Below are 10,368 nucleotides of genomic sequence, written 5' to 3' on the forward strand. Positions count from 1 at the left end.
GGGGGAGATAGACAGCAGAGCAAAACAGAACAAAACAAAAACAAGGCAACATTATCAAGATAAATAGAATCAAGGGGAAGTACACCTCATTAACAAAATAAATAGGGTAATCAATAATATATACAAATGAGCACAGTGCTGAGGGGAGGGGAAGGAGGAGGAGCAGAGGGTGGTGGGGGTGTGGGGGGAGGGCACCATCTGTACCAGCCAGCTCTTGGACTGGAGGGTATCGTGCACACGTACAATTCCTCCGTGTGGTTGCTTCCCCTGCAGCAGCTACTTACCTGGGTCTGGGGGTGCCCGGGGAACTACCAGAGAAAGCTCCCTTCAGCCACCGAGTTCAAACCTCCTCTTGGCCCCAGGTAGCCCACTGAGAGGCACCCCAGGGTTGAGAGGTGGTGGTTAAATAGGGGTTTCAATGAATAAATCATATGGATTGAGCACTCACTATGTGCAAAACACTGTAGTAAGCACATGGGAGAGGACAATATAAGATTTGGTAGACAGGTTCCCTTCCCACAATGAGCATACAGTTTACCATCTAGTTTCATAATAATAATAATTCTGGTATTTGTTAAGCACTTACTATGTGCCAGACACTTTATTAAGTGCTATGGTGCTATGGTGGATACAAGCAAATTGGGTTGGAACAGACCCTGTCCCACATGGTTTGACTCACAGTGTCAAACCTCATTTTACAGAGGAAGTAACTGAGGCACAGAGAAGTGAAGCAACTTGTCCAAGCTCACAAAGCAGACAGGTGGCAGAGCCAGGATTAGAACCCATGACTTTCTGACTTGGAGGCCTGTGCTCTATCCACTACACCGTGCTGCTTCCCATACCTGGGCACAGTCATCCAAGAAGTTGGGGCCTCAGTCTCCACCCAGCACCCCAATCCCTCCCCCCTCCAACCAGGGCATTGAATTTTCCAGTCTCTTGGAGGGATCTATCTTGTTCTACTGGAAGAGCAGGGGTGTGGGAGGCAGGAAGTCTGGATTCTGTCTAGTTAGTTTCAGCACTGTCACCTGCTTGCTGGGTGGAAAGAGCACCGACCTGACGGTCAAGAGATCTAGATTCCATTCCCGGCTTGGCCACTTGTCTAATATGTGACCTTGCCCGAGACATCTACCTTCTCTGGGCCTCAGTTTCTTCACCTGAAAATGGGTTTTCAACATCTGCTCTCCTTTCTTCCTTAGGCTGTGAGCCCCACGTGCGATAGGGTTTGGGTCCGACCCGATTTTCTTGTTTCTACCCCAGCGCTTAGTACAGTGCTCGGCACAGCATGAGTGCTTAACAACTACCGCAATTATCTGTACTATTGGCGGCGGCTGGCCTTGACCCTTAGGAGCAAGGTAATAACAATACTAATAAAAATTATGGTATTTGTTAGTGCTTACCATGTTCCAGGCTCTGTTCTAAGCACTGGGGTGGATACAAGCAAATCGGGTTGGACACAGTCCCTGTCCCACATGGGGCTCACAGTCTCAATCCCCCTTTTACAGATGAGGTAACTGAGGCACAGAGAAGTGAACTGACTCGCCCAAGGTCACACAGCTGGGATTAGAACCCAGATCCTTCCGACTCCCAGGCCTGTGTTCTATTCAGTACACCATGCTGCTTTTGTGGACTGGGGGGTTGGATGGGGGAAGAGATGGGAGGGGTATAGGGGAAGGCAGGGAGATCTCTGTACAGGCTTCTCACCCGTCAGCACTTCTGAGAGAAGCTCCTCCACTGTGCAACAAGCCCTGCTGCGTTTCCGGTAGACTGCAGAGCTGATAATAATAACTGTGGTATTTGTAAAGCGCTTACTATGTGCCAGGCACTGTACTAAGCGTTGGGGTCGATACAAGCAAATCGGGTTGGACACAGTCCCTGTCCCGCATCGGACTCACGGTCTTAGTGCTCAATAAATAATGTTGTTGATGATGAGCTCTCTCATGGAGTTGGGGTGGGAGGTAGGGGGCTGACGGGCCTGACCCCCGAGTTAGAACCTTATCTGACTCTTGGGGGGCAGGGAGAGGGGGCTCCTGTTCACCTCGATAGAGGTGTCGACCCCCAAGATGGGACTGTTCCCATCTAGTAAACCCTTCCTGGCAGGCAGGACTCTGTTTCCCTGAAGACGACTCCAGAAGGAGATCCCTTTAGACTGTGAGCCCGTTATTGGGCAGGGAATGTCTCTATCTGTTGCCGAATTGTACATTCCAAGCGCTTAGTACACTGCCCTGCACAGAGTAAGCACTCAATAAATACTATTGAATGAATGAATCCCTTTTGTTGCGTCTCCGGAAGTTCTTCCTCCTATCACCTGCATCCCTCCTGTTGTCATTCCAGGCCTTTTTCCTTCTCATTCTACCCTCAGAACTGCTGCTCCAATCATCTGGGAAACCTGTCTTCCCATCTGTAAATCAGGGCAAGTCTTCACATCCCTCCCCGCCCACTGTGCCCCCTCTCTCCATGCTGTCTGCTTACCTTGGGGAGGGGAGTCAGGGTGAATTCTGGAGGAGGAGGAAGAGCGCTGATGGTTCTGATGACATCACCTTTCTGGAGGAGCCGAGGGAGGGGGGAATCTGGGAATAGGCTGGCAAGAGGAGTCTCGCTTCCTTGATTCCCGGAGCTGGCAGTTTAGACCAGCTGCCTCTAGACCACGAGCTCGTTATGGGCAGGAAAAGCATCTGCTAATTCTGTTGTAGCTCTCTCTCTCCCTAGTTTAATACAGTGCTGTGCAGTTAGTAAGTGCTCAATAAATACGACCGATGGATTGCCAAATGCCTCCTGACCCAGAAGCTTCCCTATTTTTTTTAGGGGCTAAATGCATTTTCCACAGCAAATCAGGCCTCAGGACTGGCTGACAGGACTTAGAGAAGCAAAGTGGCTTAATGGGGGGAGCATGAGCCTGGGAGTCTGAGGACTTGGGTTCTAATTCTGACTCCACTACAGGTCTACTGTGTGACCTTGGGCAAGTCACTTTACCTTTCTGTGCCTCAGTTACCTCATCTGTAAAATGGGGACTAAAACTGTGAGTCCCACATAGAGCATGGACCTAATTAGCTTGTATCTACTCCAGAGCTTAGTACAGTGCCTGGCACATAATAAGCACTTAACAAATATATATATATTTTTAAAAAGGGGCTGGGGTGAGGGTGGGGCCTGTTTCCTTCCATCATTGGAGGCAGCACAGTCTTGGGGAAAGAGCCCAGAACTGGGAGTCAGGAGTCCTGTGTTCTAACTGCAGCCCCAACCTGCTTAAGCTATCTGGGCCTGTTTCCTCATCTGTAAACTGGGGATAAGATACCTGCTCTCTCTCTCTCTCTCTCCCTTCCTCCTTCCTAAATTGATCTTTGGCACAGAGATTGGGTCTGAAGTGATGATCTTGTATCTCCCCCAGAGCCTGGCCCAGTGCCTCGTACTGAGTAAGGGTTTAACAGGCCCTGCAATTAGCTTAATTAACAAATTAAATGAATGTAGCCACAGCTGGTTCCGAGTCTGAGGGAGGGAAGGCTCCCGGCAGCCATCTTAGTTTCTGGGACCCAGGCAGGGACCTCCCCTATGGTCTGCGGACTTGGAAGCCAAGGGAGGGTTTGGTCTCCATCCGGGCGGATGCTTTGGCCCCCACACTAGGACGGTGGGTTTTCCGGGCCAAGTTTCCTGGCCTGCTGAGGAGCGGGGAGCCTCCGGCTGTGAGCCCTTGCTCCCCAGCTGGGCTGCCAACCCCTAGTCCTGTACCCTGGCTCTCTGGTTCCCCTCAGGATTGGAGCTGGGACAGCCTGGATGGTGGGCTGCTTGAAAGGGACCCCCCAATTTCACTCCGCTCTTCCCAAGAACTGAAGGAACCAGCACTGAGGAGGCACAGTGCTGGCCTGACAGGACATCGACGTGGCCTGATGGGAACGGCCCTGGGAGTCAGAAGACCTGAATTCTAATTCTGGTTCTGCCATTTCCCTGCTGTGTGACCTTGGGAAAGACACTAAACTTCTCTATGCCTCCGTCAACTGTATTTATTTAGTGCTTACTGTGTGCAGAGCACTGTACTAAGTGCTTGGAAGAGTAAAATATAACAATGTAACAGACACATTCCCTGCCCACCTCGTGCTTACAGGCTAGAGGGGGAAACAGACATTAACATAAATGACTAAAATTACAGATATTTACATAAGTGCTGTGCAGCCTAATTAATTAGTGATGGTATTTGTTAAGCGCTTACTATGTGCCAAGCACTGTACTAAGCACTGGAGTGGATCCAAACAAATCGAGTTGGACTCGGTCCCTGTCCCACATGGGGCTCACAGCCTCAATTCCCATTTTACAGATGAGATAACTGAGGCCCAGAGAAGTGAAGTGACTTGCCCAAGGTCTCACTGCAGACAAGCGACATAGCCGGAATTAGAACCCAGATCCTTCTGACTCCCAGGCCCGTGCTCTCTCCACTAGGCTATGCTGCTTCCTTTGTGGCCTGTAGGGCAGAAGGCAAGAGAAAATGGGACAGGGCGGGTCTGCTTGGGGGGCTGCGCTCCCCACTTCCCGCCCTCCAGCCTCGGGCTCCGGGCAAGCCCAGCCAGTGGGCCAGTGAGTCTGTATAAATAGCCAGGATATTTTTACCGGTCCACATTGTTTCAGAGGCGGGCTGGGAGCAGTCTGGCCCAGGAGCCCGTGGCAGGACAGGAAGGCTATTTCAAGAACCCTCCTTTTCCACGGCTGTTTACATTGTGGCCGAGCAGTTTCAAGGCACAACAGCAAAGGCTTAATTGGCCCACTCTGCTTCCTCTTCCCGACGTCCGGCGACTCTCAGCAGCTCCTCCTCACGCGGTCCGGGAGGCGAGTGGCTCCCAGGGGCCTCGATCCTCTAGAGCTCAACCCCAATTCCTCCAGCTGGGGGATCTGGGGAGCCCCCTCCCCACCCGAAGGGCCCTGGAAGCCGTCCTGGCTGATAGCCAGGCCTGGGGCAAGGGTTGGGAAGGGTCTGGCATCCCGCTCTATGCTTTGTTGTTTATACAAGTCCAATCTCTCCTTCCCAGACTTGGGACATCCCCTGCACCCACACAGCTGGTGGAGGGAGCCAGGAGGCCAGGACGCCCTACTGGAACAGCTCAGGGAGGCTACGGGAGACTTTCCGATGGAGCCTTCCTCCTCTCGACCCCAGCTGGAGGGACTCCCAGGTGGCTTTTTGGCTGATGTCTCAGTATTGTCAGCAATAATAATAATGATGATGCTGGTATTTGTTAAGCACTTACTATAGGCCAGTCACTGTTCTAAGCGCTGGAGTAGATACGAGATAATTGGATTGGACCCGCTACCTATCCCACACAGGGCTCAAAGTCTTAATCCCTATTTTACAGATGAGAGAACTGAGGTCCAGAGAAGTGAAGTGGCTTGCCCAAGATCACACAGCAGAGAAGTGGAGGAGCTGGGATTAGAACCCATGAACTTCTGACTCCTAGGCGCGTGCTCTATCCATTAGGCCATGCTGCTTCTCAGGGTCAAGCTTATGGCCTAGTGGATAGAGCACAGGCCTGGGAATCTGCTAATATATCTTGCTTTGCTCATAGTAAGCGCTCAGTAAATAGCACTGATTGTTGGATTGATTGACCACCCCCCAGGCATTACGCCGTGACACGCTGCAGAACATTTTCTGGAAATCTGCAAGGGAGGACCCCTGAACCCACAGTTGCTCCAGACCCTTGACGTCCCCTGCCAGGTCAGTGAGAAGCAGCATCTCTTACTGGATTGAGCCCAGGTCTGGGAGTCAGAAGGACCTGGGTTCTAATCCCGGCCCGCCACTTGTCTGCTGTGCAACCTTGGGTAAGTCACTTTACTTCTCCATGCCTCAATTCCCTCATCTGCAAAATGGGGATTAAGACTGTGAGCTGCATGTGGGACAGGGGTTATGTCCAACCCGATTGGCTTATATCTACCCCAGCGCTTAGTACAGTGCCTGATGCACGGTAAGCCTTTAACAATTACCATCATCATCATTATCATCATCATCATCAAGCCTGGGCTGAGCCCTGGAACTCGGAGGCAGGAGCGGCGCTTGTGGAAAAATAGGACTTGAAAGCAGCCAGAATCGGACAGGGATGGGCCAGCTAAAAATGGACTGTCCGGTTCCGGTATAAAGGCGGATGAATGGTCACCCTCCCCGCAGCCCGCTGAGCTGCCGTGCTCGGTCGGGTGTGGCCTGCCAGCCAGAGGTAGCAGTCCCCAGCAGCGGGCAGCCGGTCTGTGGCCTCGGTAGGCGTGCCGTACAAGTCTTGGGATCTGTTCCCTCATCTCCGTTCCATAGATCCTGGCCCCAGGAGGCTGGTTGGTGGGGGGGCATTCCTGGTATGCGTTGCCCCCACTGAGGCCTCCTTGGGCTCCCTTTTTAAATATATTTATTAAGTAGGTGTCGGCGGAAGCAGCATGGCATGGTGGGTAGAGCACGGGACTGGGAGTCCGCGGGTCATGGGTTCTAATTCCCACTCTGCCACTTGTCTGCAGTGTGACCTTGCAAGTCACTTCACTTTTCTGTGCCTCAGTTACCTCATATAAAAAATGGGGATTAAATTTCTGAACCCCACGTAGGACGGTGACTTTGTCCAACCAGATTTGCTTGTATCCACCCTAGCGCTTAGTACAGTGCCTGGCACATAATAAGCACTTAGGAAATACCATTATTATTATTGTCTTCCTCAGTGTTTACAACAGTGCTTGGCACATAGTAAGCACTTAACGAGCACCATAATTTTTATTCTTATTAGCCCCTTGCCCCTTACAGAGCTCTTACAATCCCCATCCCTCAGACCCCTCCCTCCATGCCCCCCTGTGCCCACCACATCCTGGCTTGCTTTTCCTTCCTCGGGCCTGCCCTTCTGCCCACAGCTCGATTTTTGGATGGGGGAAGAGGATGGTACTACAGTCCCCAGCCTGGGGTGCTGCCAACGTATGCTGCAATCTTGCTCCTTGGGCATACCTTTTTTTTAATGATATTTAAGTGTATGCTTTGTGTCAAGCACTGTTCTAAGCACTGGGGTAGATAAAAATAATCATATTGGACACAATCTTGTCCCTCAGAGGGCTCATAGTCTAAGTAGAAGGGAGGAGGATTTAGTCCCCATTTTACTGCTGTGCTGAGACCTAGAGAAGTGAAGTGACTCACCCAACATCACACAGCAGACAAGCAACGAAGTCAGGATTAGAACCCAGGTCCTTCTGACTCCCAGGCCCGTGCTCTATCCAATAGGCCACACTGCACTGCTTCCATGTATGCTGCTTCTTGATTTACTTTGCTCCGCCCCACCCCTTTAAGAATCCTTTTTAAGCACAGATCAAAATGCAAAAAGCAACCTCTCCCCAGCTCCAATATACACTTGTCGGTCAGGAATCCATCTACTCCATTACTTGTATTTACTCTCACACTTTTCAGTTGTAAATGGCCCCCGTCTGGCCGGCGGCTTTTATCTCCACGGGGCTGAAAGTGATGCTCCTTTAAACCCTTAGTCGCCAGTGTGGCTGGGGATGGAGACAGGTGAGGGGTCGTTAGGGAATTAGGAAAACTGCTTCCAGCTGCATAATGGGTTCTATTCCTGGCCACTCGTCTGCTGTATGACCTTAGGCAAGTCACTTCACTTCTCTGTGCCTCAATTACTCCCATCCCCACAGCACATTTGTATATATCCGTATATGTCTGTAATTTATCTATTTTTTTTAACGTCTATCTCCCCCTCTAGACTGAGCTCGTTGAGGGCAGCAATGTGTCTGTTGTTATATTGTGCTCTCTCAAGCGTTTAGTACAGTGCTTTGCACACAGTAAGCACTCAAATACCGATGAATGAATGAGTCTCATATGGAACAGGGACTGGGTGCAACTTAATTTGCTTGTATCCACCCCGGTGCTTAGAACAGTGCTTGGCACATAGCAATTAACCAGTACCACCATTATCATTAAAGATGCAGGAAGAAAGGAGAGGAAAGAGGTGCTTAACAAACACGACTATTATTATAATGACTGTTTGGTAAAATGCTTCCTATATACTAAGCACTGTACTAAACCCTAAGGTGGATGAAAAAAAGATAATCAGGTCATTCCCACTTGGGGCTCAAAGTCTAGGTAGGGAAAACAGGTATTAAACTGCCATTCTACAGATGAGGAAGCTGAGGCATAGAGAAGATAGTTTTCAAGGATCAATCAATGGTATTTACTGAGCACTTACTGTGTGCACAGCACTGTACTAAGCTTGGGAGAGTAGAAGTGATACATGTTTTGTGCCCACCGAGAGCTTAGAGTCTAGAGAGGGAGACAAAGGTACAGATATGTGCATAAGTGCTGTGGGGCTGAGCGTAAAGGGAATATCAAATGCTTAGACTGACTGTAAGCTCGCTGTGGGCAGGTAATGTGTTATATTATGTTATGCACTTCTAAGCGCTTAGTACAATGTTCTGCACACAGTAAGCGCTCAGATACGATTGGTTAAGGGACGCAGATCCATGTGCATAGGCAAAACAGAAGGGAAAGGTGAGTAGGAGAAATGAGACTGTTGAGAAAGCCCTCCTGGAAGAGATGTGATTTAAATAAGGCTTTGAAGGTGGGGAGAGTGGTGGCCGGTTATTTATATATGAAGGAGGAGGGAGTTCCTGGACAGAAGGAGGATGTGGGCAACGGGTCGGGGATGAAACAAATGAGATTGAAACACATTAAGTAGGTTGGCACTGGAGGAGCAAAATGTGCAGGCTGGGTTGTAGTAGGGAATCAGGGAGGTAAGGTAGGAGGGGAAAAACTGAATGCTAAAGCCAATGGTGAGGCATTTCCATTTGATCTGGAAGCAGATGGGCAACCACTGGAGATTATTGAGTGGGGAGTCATCAACTGAACCGCTTTTTAGAAAAATGATCCGGCAGCAGAATAAAGTGTAGACTGGAATGGACAGCCAGGGGGGGTCACAGAAGAGGCAGATGCAGCAGTCGAAGCGGGATAGGAGTGCTTGGAATAGCGAGGCAGTTTTGATGGAGAGGAAGTGGTGGATTTTAGTGATGTGAAGGTAGAACTGACAGGATTTGGTGACATTGAATAGGTGGGTTGGATGAATGATCAGGCTACTAAAAAGGATTTTTAAGACTACTGCTACTTCTAATAATAGTGTGTTAAATGCTCACTATATGCCAACCACCTTACTTAGCACCAGGGTAGACACAGTATATGGAGATTGCAAATAGTCCCCATCCCAGGGGAGAACAGGTATTGAATCACCATTTTACAGATGAGGAAATGGAGGCACAAAGCGACTTGCCCAAGGTCACAGATCAAATGGCTGAGCTGGGATTACGACCCAGGTCCTCTGACTCCTTCTCTTCTTTTCCTTCAGCGGAGCTGAGACAGAATTCAACCTGCATCAACAGAGAATCTCACCTTTCCTGCTCAAGACTTATCTTCTCCCTCCTCTTCGGAATCACTGAATGAAGCAGCCAGAGAATTGCTTCTCATTTTGTGACTGGAAAGTTTTCAGCTATCAATTGTATTTATTGAGCACTGTGTGCAGAGCACTGTACTAAGCACTTGGGAGAGTACAATGCCAGCACCACCTCATGTGCAACATTAGCACATTCCAGACTGTAGGCTCATTGTGGGCAGGGAATGGGCAGGGCTGGAGAAGCAGTGGAGCCTAGTGGAAAGAGCACAGGTCTGGGAGTCGGAGGATCTGGGTTCTAATCCCAGCCCTGCCACTTGCCTGCTGTGACATGGGCAAGTCACTTGACTTGTCTGTCTCACATCTATCAAATGGGGACTAAATACCTGGTCCCGTCCACCTTGTACTGTGAGCCCATTGTGGGAGGGGAACTGAGTCCAACCTGATTATCTTATCTATTCTATCTCAGTGCTTGTCAAGTAAGCAGTGTTTGACAAATACCACCAATATTATTTCTCAAGAGCCCCCCAGGGCTCTGAAATAAGCCTCTAAACCTGTCCTCATTGTTTTGGGAGCAGGAACTATCAATCCCTCTGCTTACACCTCCAGGTCAAAGGCATGCATGTCAGAGCCCTGTCACTCTTTGCTCAATCCCCAGATCCTTGGCTCAACCACCTGGTGTGTCTATCTGTTGCCAAACTGTACTTTCCAAGTGCTTAGTACAGTGGTCTGCACATGATATTGAATGAACGAATGAATGAATGGTGAACCAGAAAGGCAGCTAGATTTGTAACAGCCCACCTATTACTTCCAAATTGGCTTTCACCACAGATTTTCACCTCAAAAGAATAAATCGAATCCAAGATGTCTGGGAAGAAAGAGGGAAGTTAGTTGCCAGCAACTCCAATTAGATACATGGGCATAGGAGAGGAACAGGCTCTCTTGGGGCAGGGTGGGGGGGGTAATAAAAGTTCTCCAGGGAAATTTGGGT

Source organism: Ornithorhynchus anatinus, chromosome 8 (assembly GCF_004115215.2).
Source record: "Ornithorhynchus anatinus isolate Pmale09 chromosome 8, mOrnAna1.pri.v4, whole genome shotgun sequence".
Classification (NCBI taxonomy): domain Eukaryota; kingdom Metazoa; phylum Chordata; class Mammalia; order Monotremata; family Ornithorhynchidae; genus Ornithorhynchus; species Ornithorhynchus anatinus.